Source organism: Camponotus vicinus, unplaced genomic scaffold (genome assembly GCF_025532165.1).
Source record: "Camponotus vicinus isolate PSW18456_S1 unplaced genomic scaffold, iyCamVici1.0 SCAF_8, whole genome shotgun sequence".
Taxonomy (NCBI): domain Eukaryota; kingdom Metazoa; phylum Arthropoda; class Insecta; order Hymenoptera; family Formicidae; genus Camponotus; species Camponotus vicinus.
The window spans coordinates 15,512,932-15,530,802 of NW_028141980.1; the positions used below are offsets into that span (position 1 = coordinate 15,512,932).

A 17,871-nucleotide genomic window follows, 5' to 3' on the forward strand; every position below is an offset into this window, starting at 1 on the left:
GCGCCCAGGCAATCACCTTAATGATAATTTACGATCGGGGGAGGGAGGCATAAACGTGTCCTGGGCCAGAATTGATTTGTTTACTCCCGAAGGAGATCCTCACGCGATTCCCCACGTCGGCGCCTCGCCGCTTCACGGGTGGCCGCGGGGAACCTGTCTCGAACCCTCCTCCCTTCTTCCCCTTTCTCCATCCTTTACCTCTCTTTCTCTCTCTCGTATTGCTCCCCGTTGTTTATTTGAGCCCTCTAAAAGCTACGATTTTTAACGTCTTCGTTTGCGGCCGCGGCGTGTACGACGGGCGGCTCTCGCTTAAATTCGGGAATTTATGAACTACATCGTCGGCCCGGAATCACTTCCGACGACGAGCTGTACGCGATTGCACGTGTACGTATGTGTGTATGTATGTATGAATGCGTGTGTGCGTGTGTTTGTTCGAATGTTCGGATTTAGATAGATGGATAGGTTGATCGGTCGGTTCATCGATTGACCGATTGACTGACGGATAAGATTTATCGTGCTTGCGGCCTGGCAGCCGAGTCCGCCGAATCATTTCACGGTTATGTATTCGAAGTAGGCCAGAGGGGAAACCCTAACCCGAAATCGATACATAATCCCATTATGTGACGGATGGAGAGAGAGACAAACGAGTTAATTAATTATTTACAACATTTTTTATCCGAATTATATTATGATAAAGAACAAAACAGAGTTATAATTCGAAAAACAGAAATTAAATAATTATTATAATAAGAAAATACTAGAATATAATAATATTTTTATGAAATAATAATGTTACGTCGTAATGAAATATTGAAAAACTGCTGCAAAATTTCATCTATTCTTCTCTAAAATTTATTTGCGAGAAAAAATAAAACTTAAATGTTCGTTTATTTTAACCGAAAACGATGTTCTCATATTGAAACAAATGACATTTTTTTTTCAACTAATTTGTCGTTCTCCATAATCGTGAAAATTAATGAAAACAACGCTCGAATAAGCGCATACATTTATTAGATATAAGAATAAAAATCCGATACAACAAGAAGCTACGATCGAGCAAGATATTTGCGGCACGAGCTCGTTTCGTTCGCAATCATCGTCGATTTGCTCTCATATCGCGTTCTTTGACTGCGCATTTGCAGCGGAATGGAGCGTATAAGTGCGCACGAAACGTAAAAAGGCATCCGTATCCGGCGCGGTCGAGTGCGAAAATCATCAAGCGCGCGTCGCGACGCTTTTCCCGTGCAATTTCCCGCCGATAAGTACACAATATTTCGACCCCCGTGCGAAATAAAGGTCAGCGAACCTTCGCTAAAACTGTTTCGGCGAATTTCCGGTAGCCCCGGATGATTTTCCGGCGCGCGCGCGCGCGCGTTAATGGACCGTGTTTAATTCGAATATATAAAGTAACGTGACGCCGAGCTTTCGCGCATTACATACGTATTTGCCATTCGAATGATGCTTATCTGTTACGTGCGCGTGCACCGATTGCGGACCAACCTGTTACGCGATGCCGTACAATCGAGATGACGCCGGCGCATGCAGAATGCATGTTATTTAATTTTTACTGCGATGCGTATAGCGCAATTTTTGCAGTTTTCACCACGCTCGAATATTTTATTTGTGGATCATTCACGCTCTTGTTTGTCGTCTCGCTAAAAAAAACCAGTATTATTTCTATTGAATATTTCATTCGACTCTTTGTATCGTTTCCTGGCTTTCTAAAGCGTTTTTTTTAGTAAATGATGTGTCTCGTTTAATGGATGGTGATAATTCTCATTGATACTTAATTTACACGCATGTTGATTATATGTTGATGAGATTACGAATCTTTCAGAATACATAGCAAATATATATGTGTATGTTTGTGCTTCTTGGAATATTAAATCTATGTATGTTTGCTTTCGAAAGCGATGACAACGAGGCTGGTTAAAATTCACGCAGTTAATCGATGGATCTTTCGAAACGTTAGAATGTGATGAGAAATTCGCATAATGGGTGTACAATTATTCGACACGCGTTCAAACATTGGTCGGCAGAAATATTCGAGAATTACGGACAAGAGACCAAATGGTTTTCCCACGAAAGGTCACCCCTCTTGAATCACCAGGCTTGATTTAATTAATGCGAGAAGGGGTTCACGATCGATGCATTTATTGTACGTAAAGTTTGATTAAAGTGGCGAGGTAGTTTTCTGTTTGCTATTACGGAATATTTAAAGTCTTTCGGTTGCATTTCTGATGTTATTCGCAATCCACAGGCCGGAAAATGTCATCGATAATTTCAATAACGATGACGATTCCTCTCCCTTTCCCTCGCAAAATAGAAAATTCCAGTGCAAGGTTATCCATCCGTAAATCTCTCGTAGGCTGATCGCTTCTTCCGGAATCAAATATTCTTCCGCTAAAAAAGAACTTTCTCGTTCGGCTTGCTGATATCCGTCGTACGTCTCACAAAACAATCGGATATTGGCAGAATCCCGCCTAAAAGGAAATGCGCCTCGAGGCAAAATCGATCTCGCAATATGTGCGCTACTTCTCATAGGATAGTCTCAGAGAAGTGAGTGACAGACAGGTTGAAATAACGCGAATGAGACAGAGCGCGAGGATGAAAGAAATCAAGGAGCAAAAGAGGGGTTGATGCGCGCAGCTCCAACACGTAATTAGTTTAAGAGATAGACCGAACGAACTGGCCAATTCGAAGGCGTTATTCCGTGGATGAGAGATGAACAAACGCGAACGAACGACCGCATCGGGATAAATCTTAATCAAATTAGAATAATTATCTGAGAAAGAATAGGATCGAGGCGGCCGACAATTCATTCTCCCTCGCGCACCTGATTGCAATCACCCGCTGCTTGTGCGATGATTTCTGTTTGGGGACAATGCACATTAGCTGCATCGACAATCGTTTGTCGCAAAGATGTATGTGTACAAAGAAAATATGTACATACAAAAAATATTCAGATTTCTTGTATTTATTTTCTTTTATTTTATTATAATTTTATTATATTTTTTATCAAATCATCTATGAATTAAAGTTTTTTTCGACGGGGGAAAATTCAATTATCCTCTGCGATATTCAATATTAAAGATATTGCAATTAATTCTCGAGTGAAAATTCTTAATTTTTAATCACTTGAGTTTAAAAACTATTGTCGAATTAACATTTTTGTGTTACATTATTGAATAAATTATGATACATCTTGAAATGGAATACAATTAAAAACAACGGGACGCGTTGTTACTTTTAATTTTAAGCGGGCCGTGTTTTTTTGAAATTTTAAATTCTAGAGGTAATTAATATAAGTAAAATATTTAACGTTAAATCTCGCGAAGCTAGCTATCACGCAACCGCAGAAATTTCCCCGAGGAAATATAAGCTCCAAATTTTCGAATGGCTGTGCTATTAAAATTTAGGTAAGACACCGTGGGACACTATATTTAATGAAAGAAATGAACATAGAGATTACAACAGATTAAAGTAATATTGCTCTTTAGCAACTCGATTATATCCCGAATTCTCGTTTGAATAATTTAGCAGCCCCTCCTCTCCCCCTCTCTTTCTCTACTATTCTCTCTCGCACTTTTTAATCGCAGTACGTATCAGTGGGTGTACATTAATGGAATTCGATCTTCTTCACGCTCCAGAAGACGCGGATAATAATAGACTACGTGTGTGTAATCTAGTGCTAATAACTTGACCCTTTGTCGTTGCGGTTCACGGTCTCGATTTATTGCGTCGCGGTATAAAGCGCACCTCGTGGGCGAAGTTCGCGGTATCTACCGAACTTCAACTCGCCATATTCAAATTCCATGGCTGAATTATAACGCAGAACGGAACATTAAATGGAAGTATGGCAGAGTACGTTTTAAATTATACGCCGCATGAATCTCATCGTGAAACATCCGCGTTAAACATTCTGCCGACTTTAATTAAATTTTATTTTATCACCGTTCAATTTCAGACTTTTAGAAGTAATTGTTGCGAATTTAAAGCGACGACCAGACGTCCATATACGTGTTAACTGGTACAAATTTTTGAACGCGCAGCCCATAATCGTATAAATTTAAGAGAATAAAAATTTTTTTATTCAAAAATCTCTGCGTTCACATAAAGAAAAATCATTACTTCGAGAGAGAATTTTTTTTTACAAGTTTTAAGTAAATACTCCGATGATGTATACGATATTAAAAAAGAGATACACCCATCGATCTCAATGCGTTCAAATATTTCCCGACTTTAAAAATCGATCGGACGAGCCTTTCGCGAAAGTGATTTATTTTCAACGATCGCTCATATCTGATATTAATAGTCGAATCCCGGGAAATAAAATCACTTGGCCCCGGCCGCGCGATACGTTTGGCGAATCAATGTCTGCCATCAACGCCTCGACCGCAAGTTAAATTTGGACCCCCCTCAACCGCGAAGTTAATTTTCACTCATCGCGCACGAAAGACGTCCGTCCGTAATATACCGAGAAGTTTGACGTTTATACGTGATTAGCGGTAACTACCTAAAAGTTATCAGCTTTCCGTGGCTACGTAGACATGAAAATAATTGCACCGCGGATAATGACGTGAACAATGTTAGGTTGGCCCTGACGCTTCGAGAATGCATTTAAATAATTTGTTTGAAGAGGGTGACTCGCACGAAGTATACGACGCGAGAATAATTGAGGAGCTCGACGATTCTCGCTTATACGTTAATTAATATTATTGCGAAAAACAAAGTTAACTTAACGCGATTAATATTCCTCGCAACGACCGTCGATAGCTGATGCGATCGCGAAGAAAGCCCCACGGCATTTGTCGTGGGAATCAACTTGAAAACATCGTTATATATACTCGGGGGAGAACGAGGGGGGAAAAAAGGAGACAGAAGCGAGCTGTGGGGTATTCGCGGCGGGCTCGTCGTCGCTTAATTAGTACCGGCGTACAATTAAGCGGACGCGGGAGCAGCGGCACGCTTAAGTTCCAGCCACGCCTCGCGTCTGCGGAGATAAATTGGCGCCAATGAATGCCAATTGGTGTCCCCGCACAGCCGTCGCAGAATGCATCGTAGTCGCAGTCGTGAGCGAGCTTTGCGAGCTTTTCATCCGGGCATCTTAAAGCCACCTCCGGCGACATCTGTGTATATCGCGGACCCCCCCGATCCAGCGCAAGATTTATTCGCGCCAGATAAACGCGAGATGCGCGCTCGGAGATACAGACGGACAGATGGGATCCCGCAAACTTACTTCCGCTTGTTAGATAAAAATGAAGCTCGTGAATCTGCAAGATGCGCGAGCGAACGGCCGGAGTATCATTAAGGGATTCAAGTCATTTGTTGCACAAAATGTCATATGTTTTCTTAAATATATTATTTATTTATGAAATCAGAAGACAGCTTTTTTATCAGAATTATTTCTATGAGACATAATTATCTTCCATATTAAAATATATATTTAAAAATAATATATAAAATACTTTTTTAAATATATTTTCTTTAATACATGTATATTAATATGCGAGATAATTATATTATAATTTATACAATCATAGAAGTGAACGTAAATTTTATTTACCAGTGATTAAATTTTTTTTATCGCTGCATGTCACATTTATAATTATACTGTTTTAATTTTTAGAAAAAAGTTAGATCCAACTATGCACGATATTGCGTTTCTCCACACTGGACAGAAGACGGTAATCGAGATCGAATCGTCGTCCACGAAAATTAGACAGTTTCGCATAATTGCGATAGACGTAATCGCGACAGACATGTCGACGACCGGCGGAGAACGCGTTTTCGCGTGCAACTAATAAACCTGATAAAGCCCCTTATCCAGGAACGATGTTGTGTTTATAGAGCGCATACAAACGAACGCGCGAAGCTCATTTTCGTGTACACGTCGTACACTCTTCGCTTGTTCTTTCATTTTCGATCTCCCCCTTTTTTTGCCCTTTCGTGTTTTTTCGACCCGTCACACGCGAGAACCACTCGACATTCGCGCGACCCGTTACATCGATTCGCTTTCGAGTCCTTTCGATTGATTGGCGGTTTTTCTCGGGGGTGCTTTTGACAATTGACCTTCCAATCCCTCCTTGCATACTCGAAGCACGGTCCATGTACAGATGTAACTGACAGTGCACTTCAGTCAAAAAGGCAAACACTGAACCAATTTCTGCCCCGGAGCCACCATCAGTCCCGTATGTATGCACCTATCATTGTCCGTCTCCCATCCACGTCCTCGCTATTGACAGTGGCAATATAAGAGAGACTTTCTCCTCCCTCCTGCCCATCTCTCTGTATTCTTTCGCTCTCTGCCGCGTGCACGTCGTTTCGTTACTTCGTTTCGTTACTATCGTACGACCTCGTACCGTATATCAATCAAGCCTTCCAATTTGGTCACGTAAAGATCGATTCGTCAATCCAGAACGTAAAACCGCACGATATCTATAAGCGGAAGGGTCGGACGACTCTTTTCCTTCTCTCCCCCTCCCCCTTTTTCCCTCTCTCCAGATATTTATTAGTGAATAAAAAATGCCATATATATAAGGAAACTGACCGATGACTCTAATTTTCCACACACATGGTTATATCTTTTATAAATTCATATATATCTTTTACTTCTCTCGAAGAATTTTATACATAATCATTTAGAAAAATATTGTTACTTTATAAACTGTGACTTTTGTGTACTACTTACTCGATACATCAATGTGATCCATCATGGGACATGCATTAGTATATTTATATAAAAATTAGGAATATTGTAATAATCTGATAATGTAATTTGATTTCTCATATGATAATAATACAACCGTATGATCGAATTATATATGTGCAAATAGATTTTGCCCGAGCTTAGTTAAATGTGCCATTCGAATTCACATCGAAAGTTGCGGTTAATACTCGTTCGACAATGATGTCGGTCTAGATACATTATACGCTTCGAGCGACAAATTTTTCATCATTTTTTTCTACATCGCATGTCATTGGATTTGCAATCTCATTTTGTATATCGTGTCAGCGGATAACCATGCATCTCGTATTCTTCGATTAAATGAGTGGGGTCATCGGGTTCGTTCGTGCCATTCTAGTTCACAAAAGCGCATTGTTGTAATTGTGGTAAACGTTATATTGTTACCACTGAATGAACTGTTCTCCGTATTGTTGCGATGAACGAGTTGGCGTCCGTTCCCAATTACTGTTCATATTATGGCGAGTTAATCAAAGTCCGATCGCAAATCGCGATCGCAAACGACTAGGCGGCAGCGATGAAACATTCTCTGTGCAAGCGTATCTTCGTTGAGATTTAAACAAAATCGCGTGGACGCAAAATTTTTCTCCGTCTGCTCTTTATTAAATAAAAACCTGCGTGTCGTTTGGTTCAGGAAAATGAAGAAATGAAAAATACGAGGTTGCGACATTTTTTTACGTCTCGCAAATTTATCATTTTGTACGCGAGGTCTTTCCATCCATTGACATGTGTCATCTGATGCACGCGCGTTCCTACGAACGCATGCAAATTGCACGAAGAGGGTGTAGCAGGGACCAGGCGAATTTACTACAAACTTGCAAGACTCTGCCTGCCATTAAACGCGTTACTGCCCCTCGGCGGACAATCGCGCCCGAATTTCCAAGGATGTTAAATCACCCGAACGTTAACCTTTCCATGCTACGGAGCTGGCTAGAATCGTCGCATTGTATCGCCGGTTCAAACGCGACTACAGGGTGTCCCAGAATTGCCGAAGAATGAATACGCGGGGATATTTCTTGCCAAGTTCAAAGGCAGATTCTTCTTAACGCAAGTTTCGAAGAAGATGACTAATTTATCGCAATCGAGTTTTATCTTGTTTGTCTTTTATGTAACCATATTTTTAAAATGAATAAATTTACAATTCTGTATTATAATGAGAAATACGTCCCGTATTATTTGTACATGTTACATGTATACTGACGTGTTTAAATTAACAGCGTTATATAAATATCAACGTCCATATATTTCGTTAACATATTCATAATAATTCTTCCGTGTTACATACAATTTTATTGGCGAAACATCGCGTTCGCGTATGACTGCGAGTCTGTTATTCCAAGATATTTTTATCTCTCGAACCGGATAATTTAATTGTCCGCCATCGGGAACGATATTTATTCCCATATTCTACGAAAAACGAAATGTATCGGATGGCAAGTTTCGCTCGGTTCGCCGAACGTTCAGTTTCGGTCGGTAGCGTGCTGGAAAAGCGCCCGGGCCGATTTATCGCCGCCGGCGAAGCCATGAGAAAACAGAAACAATGAAATTTTTCAACTAAGCTCGTCCGCCTGGTTCGAGGGGGAAGAGAGAGAGAGAGAGAGAGAGGGGGGGAGAGAGAGAGAGAGAGAAAATTCGCGCAGGGCAGTGGACCAGGGAGTTCGGCACGGATACCTCGGAAATTTCGCCGGACGCTTCCGAGGGTCCGGCAGAAAGATGATAAATGTGCGGGCGCGGTCGTAACAAGCCCTCTTGAGGCGAACCCCACTTTTTAATTGCTTCGTGCTCCCCCTTCTCTCCCCCTTTCTCCCTGTTACCGCCCGCCGGCGCGAACCCAACGAAACGGCAGCGAAACGGAACGGAACGGGACGGAAAGTGGGCGAGATTTATCGTGTCATTGTTTATCCGCTCTCGCGAATGCTGGCTGCTGAACGGATTGCAAGTGACGTCGGGTATACGGTACGAAACTCATCGTGAGCCCATCACATTCCGGAGGAGCTTTCGAGCTTTCCCCTCCTGCCTCTACGGTCTCCCGCGACCGCGTGACATTGCGAAAGTTCCTCCAGCATCGTGGATCTGAGAGTGTCTCGGCGATGTCGTTACTCGTCGGAATTTTGCGCAAGCGTGATCGCAACTTTTAGCGGTTTTAGAGAACCATGATCGATGAGCGAGAAGGGGTAGCTTGGCTTTTTGGAGCTGTTCATAAATCTTGATCTTCTTGAAGTTGTATAAGTTGTATAACAATTTATTATCAATGATCTTAAGAAAATAGTTTAAAAAATTTAAAGTAAAGTTATTGTGCGCAAGCTTGGACGATTAATAAAAATATTTTTTTTTATTAATCCAATGTAATCATTCTTATATCAATATATATATATATACACACGATTGATGTATTAATAAAAAATATTATAATGTTGTTGATAAAAAATGAATTCCCTATCCAGAAAGTTCCGATACGTATATCTTGAATCTAAAATGTAGGCATCCTAAGACATAATCATGAATGTGAATAATTAGAGCGAGATGGATTGCTTATAAAACAGATGTAAGGAAATCATCATCGTGTATTTTTCTTTGACGACAAAGATCAATGATCAGCAATTGTCGACATAAGATTCATTCAATAAACTAAATCGATGATTCATTAAGACATAGATTCATATTTCGACGAGGTTTCCTCGAAGAAAGATTGCAGTTGGTCTCCGTGAAAGCCAAACAAACTTTTTTCAATTCCACGATATAATTCGCAATAAAGAGATCGCGCTTATCGTTAAATGCGCAATGAGAAACGAGTCATTATCACGTAAGCGTCTATTAAATTGTAATCGGATGTGTAAGCATTTCTCTCGATGAAACTTGTGATGGCGATTAGGCATATTGATCGAATCAAGTACTTCAATTGGTAATCCGATAATGCAACTTTGATGCAATATCCTAGAGAAAATGGCACGAATAGTCGAACGCAATGTGACAATGCCGAGGATTGAAGCGTATTCGAAAAGAGACACTATCCGTGATATTCCGAGTTTATTCAAGTTAACTCCGTTAACTATCTCTGATTAGCAATTATCTACAGTTTCTATAAGCTTATATAGAGGAAGGAATTTTCATTGCATTTCGAATTAATTTAAAAAATTATTTTTTTAATTTTGCAACAATTATTATTCAAGTTATATGATTAAAAATCTGGAATATTATTTAAATAATTATGTCATATTTATTGTGTGATAAAATCTTTATTTTTATCCGGACTTCACATAGTGTTTGATATTATAATAATATAATATTTCGAATTTATTCGCACTCTGAGATTTAATCTATCATTATATGTATGTATAATGATTATGGATATTTATGGATATTTATGTTAATATTTTGAATTAAAAAAGAAAAGTCAGTAAAAGACAGAATTCCCTCAAATTCAAGTCAAAATCCGACTAATGTGACACGTAATATGTTCTATTGTGGCGATTTTTTAATGCATCATCAAGTGCTACCTAATTTTTCCTACGTTAAAATTCAGCAATTAAATAAATATTATTTAATAATTTATAAATATTATTTAATTTGACATTTGTTGTGACAAGTTGCTTGCGAATTAATGAGACTTATGCTTTGACTTATGCTAGTCTCTATGTTTGTGATTTATTCACCTCCTTGGACTAAAAATATGGGTTAACCGTAATTAGCGTTTCATATATATATATATATATACAGTACCCTCCATAAGTTTGGAAACACTCTATAAAGGTATACAATATAAAGAAAATAACTTTAATTTCTTTGATATTTGCCGGATGTTATATCCTTCTTCTTGTAAAATAATAATCTTGACTCGCAATTCATATGGAATCTGGCACGTCGGAGCCATTTTTAATGATTGTAGTAATTTTTGTTACTTTTACAGAAACTAAAATCAAACTGCACTTAAATGAGTTCTTATTACTCTGATGTATGTTTCTAATGCGCGTAAACATTACAGGCATTCCACTACAGCATCTGATATGCTGTAGTAGCACTAATTAGCAGAACAAATCAACGCGCGAAATTTAACTCCGAGCAGTTCGGTGCCGCGTAATAATTATTTGACATATTTTCGGTATAAACAGGCGTCATATCATCATTTAAACGTCTTACAATATATTCATATGAAAAATCTGCACAGATTGCTGCCATGCGATTGTTTATCTGTAAAATGCAATGTGTTTCCAAACTTATGGAGGGTAGTGTGTGTGTGTGTATATATATATATATATATATATATATATATATATATATATATATATAGAGAGAGAGAGAGAGAGAGAGAGAGAGAGAGAGAGAGAAGCATATATGAATTTTATAAAATCTTTTGTACCTCAAACCGAGGAGATATCTTTGCTCGTATTCGGACAAGTTCACTTTCTTGAATAAGAGCAACAAGACATTATGCGGCGTCTCGTCAACACGATTTACCGAATATACTCGCTGCCATGCGGATGATCTCAATATCAGCGGACAGGCGTTCCCAATTAGCGGGTCGGGTTGCCGGTAAACGTTCCGGCGCGGTGTTCGTCGGCACGCAATTAGAGATACCAGTGCTAGTAGATGTAGTCGTAGTCTCAGTGTCACTGGTCCCGACTTGTGGATAATCCGATGATGCTGCAGGGGGCCCGATACATTGTCGGGCCAGACACTGCTACACGTTACACGCGTGTGTCACGTTGCGCAAGTGGAAAGGGCCTCTCGCCTGTCGACTGGAATCACGTCTACGGTTCTCGCCAACGATAATTCCACCTGCCACCCTCCCGTCGAGGGTGGTAATCCGACCGTTTCTCTCGCAGCAGTTAGAGACGCACAGGAGCCTTCACGGACGACGGTGACTGTTCCGCGGAACCGCCCACGACAAGCCGCGTTATCGAGCTACCGCCACAGCCGCGTTTCGCATCGTGAAAGCCCGCCAGAGGCCTCGTCGTGTTGTCGTCGTAACAAGCGCCTCCATTAACGGTACGTTAGACGTGACACGTCCACCGAATTTCCCAGACAAGCCAGCCTCGCGGTACGTCTTAACGACGCGCGCTCAGCTGTTGACGTCGACGCGGTTGCTTTGTGTTTAAAGACGTTTTAGAATTAGTGCAAATTTAGAGTAGATCTTCTCTTAATGATTCTACCATCAAAATAAGTCTATAATTTTCGTAATTCGCTTTACGCACGACTTTATTAATTAATGTAGCCGAAGTAATGTGAGTTTCATTTTCTTTTTTATTTAAAATGCAAGGCATGTGTGTATGTGATCCAAAAAGGCGATGGTTTGTTTTGTTAGAAAAATTTAAAAGAAAAAAAGAGAGATAACATAAAAATTTTAAAAATATTATATATTATAAATAATATATAATAATTTTAAAAATATATTATAAATATTATATAATAATTTTAAAAATATTATAAATATTATATATAAAAATATTATATATAATAAGTATTTTAAAAAAATAAGATAATTGTAATACAATTATTAATATAAAATAATTTATGGATTAATAGAAACAAAATTAGAAAAAAGTTAAATAAACAATAACAAAGTTAATTAAACAGTTTCGAAAAAAGAAAGCTTCTTACATCATTTTCTCGACTCCGGATTGCTTGTGAGGGTGAACGATATCACAATAGATTATCGCGATATAAAAATACAATTTATAGTATCGCGAAAGTGTTTAATTTTAAGTGTCGATAAGAATCAGGTCGTGACGTACACATAGGGTGTAATAAAACACATTTACGAGCGTTTGTATGTGCGAATACTTACAACGCTCGTTGCAGCGCGACATACGATTCTTCCCATAAAGCGTTGTTTTCCTTTAACGCCATCCTCATCGCATTTATGCGCATATAAATCATCGACGCTCTTAGAAAGGCACAATATTGGCTCAGTAGTAACAGTCGCATTTCGACAGACAATATCATATGCAATCTATATTACTATGATCAAATTTACAATCCCATTTTAAAGGCAAACTCGAGCCAATGCAAATTTCCAAATCGATGTAACACTGAAGAGAGTAACATTTGATGGCGATAGCGTTTCGATATTTCAAGATATAAAGCGAAATGACACTCGGCGCAACGTTTGTTTGTCAAGTTCCCTATCCTAGTCTCGCTACTCTTCAACGATGATGTACGAATCTCAGAACACCCGATATATCGCGTATATGTGTATATATCGTGATGTGGTTCTCTGACCGCCGTACAAACCACGCCGGACAAAGTCAATACACACTAATAGCACGGCACATGGCGCACGTGGACAGAGGTGCAATTGTATTACCGCCCGTATACACAGATATATACATATACGTACACGAGGAAAGAGATGCGTGTGCTATATATCCGCGTCGGTTGCCGGAACACAAACGCATCGATGAAGTGGACAAAGACACGAGGGTATCGCACGCGAGCGGCGTTGCTGCTAACTTAATTGAACCTGTTTCCTTAAAAAGATTGAAATACCTTTAAAATAACGCGGGGAGAGGCGCGTCAAGCTGGACTATAATCTCTGAATCAATTTCAACATACACGTTGGGTATCATCGATGAAAGATGCAATTTTAATCCTCGATATCGATAAATCCTCGGACGCGAGAAACATTCTCGCGCAATTTTTGAAACCCTTCTGCTGTCTAATTGACAACGAATGTCTAGATCCAGTGATATATCCTTAAAATTGACATGCATCGCATGCGAACTTTACGACGTCGACGACGAAACCGATGCCGCCGTTGTTCCCCTCTTCCTCTTCCAACAACGACGACGACGACGACGACGATGTCGACGTGCCTCGTTACTAACGATCGGGCTACCGGGATATACCTGTCGGACGCCGCGACGCGTCTAATTGGCGGAAAATACGGCGGAGACGTCTCGCCACGCGAGGCGGACGTCCAAACGGCGGACGTGTCGACGTCCGGGGGCTATACCAGGAATAGACGCATGACCGAAGGGCCGGGAAAGGGAGCTCTTCCTTGCCGTTTGTCTCCGCGTGAACTGGCTATGTTGGACACTCGCGATTATCGATCTCAAAGTGCTTCGAGATTTCGCGAAAATGCGAATTTTGATTCGTTTTTCTTCTAGAACTCATTCGTGTAAGAGCAAGGCTTTACCAACACTGGCTTCAATTTAAATTATTATTAACGGGTATAATTTAAATTATTTTTAATTACATTGCTTTATTTAAATTATTTAATTGTTATTTTTAATTTAAATATAATTTATTATTATAAAATAATAAAATAATTTATTATTATTATTTTAATTATGAATGATTTAAAATAAAATGTACGTACACTTTATTATACATAGTATGCTATAATTATGATTAAATTCACTTAGAAAAACTATTGGGAATCGTTATCGCGAATCAGCAGTGTACAAGGAGGTCAAGAAGTTCGCTGTGCGTATAAAACGAGACTATAATACGTACTCAGGGGTACCGTTTATCTATCACTTGCGAAAGTTTCTCTCATACGTTCAGTTACGTAGCGATACGTTGATGACGATGAGATATACGCGAAGTTATTAGAGCCGAGCGCTAAAGTTTAATCTCACGCGACCCGATCCTCTTGTCACGTCGGATACGTTTAAACAAACGCGCGACAAGACTTGGTGAGTCCACCAATTGAGTTTTATTTTTTATTACGAGCTATTAATTCTATGAAGCGCATACAAATTAATCACTTGATGCTCCGCAAATTAACCTAACCGATACCCCGGACGCAACGGATGTCGACGAACGACACGACAAAGTTGCGAGGACGTTGCTAAGAATAGAGAACCGTCCGCTCTCTCGCTCTATCTCTCTCTCTTCCGGGACCAGCGGCCTCGAATGCCGGCCGCCGATTTATACGTGTCCAGCGCGATTAAATATGTTTTGCGACTGCTTCCGGATACGTCCTATATTTGTCCGTGTACAAACGCGTAGACTAAATCCAGCCGAATCTTAATTGGGTGACGTTAAATCTTAATAGAAGGCATCAGATTACCAACTCAGAAAATTATCCCTGACGAGATTAAGTTTCTTTTCATTATAATTATAATATTTTAATATTTTATTACACTATTATATTTTTTACTATTTTGTTATATTCTTATAACATTTCGTTATTATTATAAAATTATAATGTTATAAAATCTTGAATACTCTCTCTCTTTCTATATATATATATATATATATATATATATATATATATATATATATATATTTATTTATTATTTAATATATTTAATATATTTAAATATATATTAAATAATATATTAAATATAATATATCAAATATATTAAATAATATATTTAATATATTTATTTATTTATTATTTAATATATTTAATATATTTAATATATTATAAATATATATTTTTTTCCTACGGATTCTTTGATTATCAGAGCACTTCGCGTGCTCGATATATCACGCGATCGCAATCGCGAGCGTCGGGAGGTGCCAGTTTTCCTCCTCCCTATTCAAATCGACTTTGACTCCGAAGATTCCTCCGTAAAAGCGATGTCTGAAAATGCAACAGACACCGCACGCGGCGGTACCCGTTCCTCGCGCGGACGATCGCGCACATTCCGAGCTTCTCGTGGCTTTGATGGGTTCTCAAGACCGCCCTTTCCCTGTAGTCTCCCTCTCGAGCGTCTCAACAACGGCGGCTTCTCGTCTAAAAACGGAACCCCATCCGCGTTTTTATCCGCCACTCTACGTTCTCTCTAGATGCGCGAGCAACTTGATTCATTGATCCCGCGATCAGCATGTTTCGCACGTTTCGGATCATGCGTCAAACGTGAAATTCACAGATGCTCGATCTCAGATTAATCTCTCGCTTATTTCCGTATTACGTCTTTATTTGTCCTTCTTGCGAGAAATCTATTTAAATTTTCAGGAACTGTTTCATGTGGATTTTAAATAGGGGATGTTTTATTTAGGCTCTCAAATACTTTAAAAAGTGAAGTGAAGAAAAAAAACTGGAAGAGTGAGTGAACTCTCTATAGGGCTCGCTAGGTTCTAGTATCTATTTAATGATTGTATGCACTTTTACGACTAATACAATTTCCTTCTTCAGAGAGTTTTTGCTCTTGCGAGAAGTCTCGTCGCGATTGTAGCATCGCGCCGAGATTTAATGGCGAGCGCGCGGTTGGCTTTGCCGGCCTTAAAGTTTGTAATTTGCATGCATTTGCTCGCGGCGTTGTGTACGCGTGTAAAAATCGCCGGGAGGTGAAGACTGCTCCTTTTTTCCAACGCAACAAAAAGATCGTCCGGGAAGAGGGGGAACGTTCACCGCAACGACATATATTATGACGTACTTTAAAAGATTAAACGGTTGCATATAATATTTAATAAACCAACTTTAAAAATTTCAGGAGAATTTCTTCGCGAGAAAAAGAAGGGAAAAGCGATAAAATAATTTATAATTCGAATTATGAATATAAAGATTATGATTCAAAATCACACTACATTTTTGTGTAAAGACTATTATTTTTCACTTAGCATCCATATAAATCCGGCAGATCATTTTTACCAATTATTTTATGCCGCGGTGTTGAGCCTGGCTAGCTTTCCCTTAAAACCAACGGCTAAACCGCTGAACAATAATTTATATACACTAATGCGCATCTAAGTAATACCGGTTAATTCCTCGGTTTACCCCCGAGTGGTCGCCCGTATAACCCCTGTTAACCTCTTCCCGCGATTAGCGCTATCATTAAAGGGGATCGGCGTTACTAAGGGATTGCGATAAAACTTGAGTGACCGTTATGGAGCGACACACGATTCGATATCATAATAATTCACAGTGGAAATGGATCATTAACAGCGAGCGTATAATGGGCAAAAAGTTAGAGGGATAGTAGGATAGGTGGGTTGGTCGCTCGAGAGACCTCGAATTTCTCTCCAGCGAGAACGAGTCACGTGATTCACGAACGGCAGAGCGATAAAGCGTATTCTTTCCGACGATCTTTCTAGCCCCGAGGGTTCGATCTCTCGCCTCGTTCTCGGATTGCGGAAACCCTTAACCCTTGGTGCCGCGAGCGTCAAAAGAAAGAAATAAACCTCGGAGTGGCACGATCAGGAGGGAACAGGTAGAAAGGTACCTAACGAGTAACACGTTTTCTCTTCTTTTTCAAAAAAAATGGACAGTTTTCTCAACTTAAACGGGCGAGAATTAAAATTCGACACGCGACTCTAATTTTATATTTGAAAGCTGTTTAAGAATTTGATCGCGTTATATTCACTGAATTGATTGATAAATAAATTTCTTCAAGAGAAACTTCAGTTCTGTTTTAGCAATATTAAAATTTAACCGAGAGGGAAGGATATATTTATCACATTATATCCTTCATCCATAAAATTGGACGTTTACATTTATTACATTCATCATTTTTATTACTTTACATTCTCATCGCGTTTCAGTGATGTAAGCATAAATTATACGGACCATATTAAAGATTTATTTTATTTTTAGGAGGAAAAGAATTCTTTTTTGAAAAGAATCAAACTCGCATCGGTTAATGCGAGAGAGATTTAAACTTTTCCATCATATCACACACATCTCGTGTACTCTTCTCTTTACGATTTATTTAAAAATGATGGAAGGCGATTGAGAAATTCGGAAGCTTAAAGAAATGCATTTACGTGTATTTCAGAACTTCGTATTCCCGACGAAAAAAAAGAATCACGGAAACTTCACCCTTAATTTTTTGCTCGATAAGACAGAGAAATCCCTTTTGCGCGTCGCCGATCGACGAATGATCAGTTCGAAAGAGCTTTGCGACGTCGCGTCGGTGCAACGCGACGGGGCTTTGACAGTCCGGATCGTTACACACGACTGCGAATCGATTATCGAAATGTATCGTGCTATTGACGTATGCATACACATACGCACAAATACATACATACATACATACATATATATATATATATATATATATATATATATATATATATATATATATATATATGTATTATATATATACAAATATATGTATATATGTCGTGAACTCTGTCGTAACACGCGACCGATGCTGCGTAATGCTCGCGCTCTCAACAAGGGAATATCGTGTCGTCTGCGTGATTTAATGTGCTGCGCATTCGCGTGTGCGGCG

The 17,871-nt window shown here is 39.3% G+C and overlaps 1 protein-coding gene and 1 long non-coding RNA gene across 4 annotated transcripts in view; one reads left to right on the forward strand and one right to left on the reverse strand.

Annotated features, from left to right (window-relative positions):
- Nucleotides 1-17,871, forward strand: part of Vn (membrane-bound neuregulin protein vein) — a 325,672-nt gene that overhangs the window by 117,900 nt on the left and 189,901 nt on the right. The gene's annotated exons all lie outside the window — the stretch shown is intronic.
- The window catches only part of LOC145976441 (uncharacterized), a 135,109-nt gene that overhangs the window by 20,380 nt on the left and 96,858 nt on the right, over nucleotides 1-17,871 (reverse strand). The gene's annotated exons all lie outside the window — the stretch shown is intronic.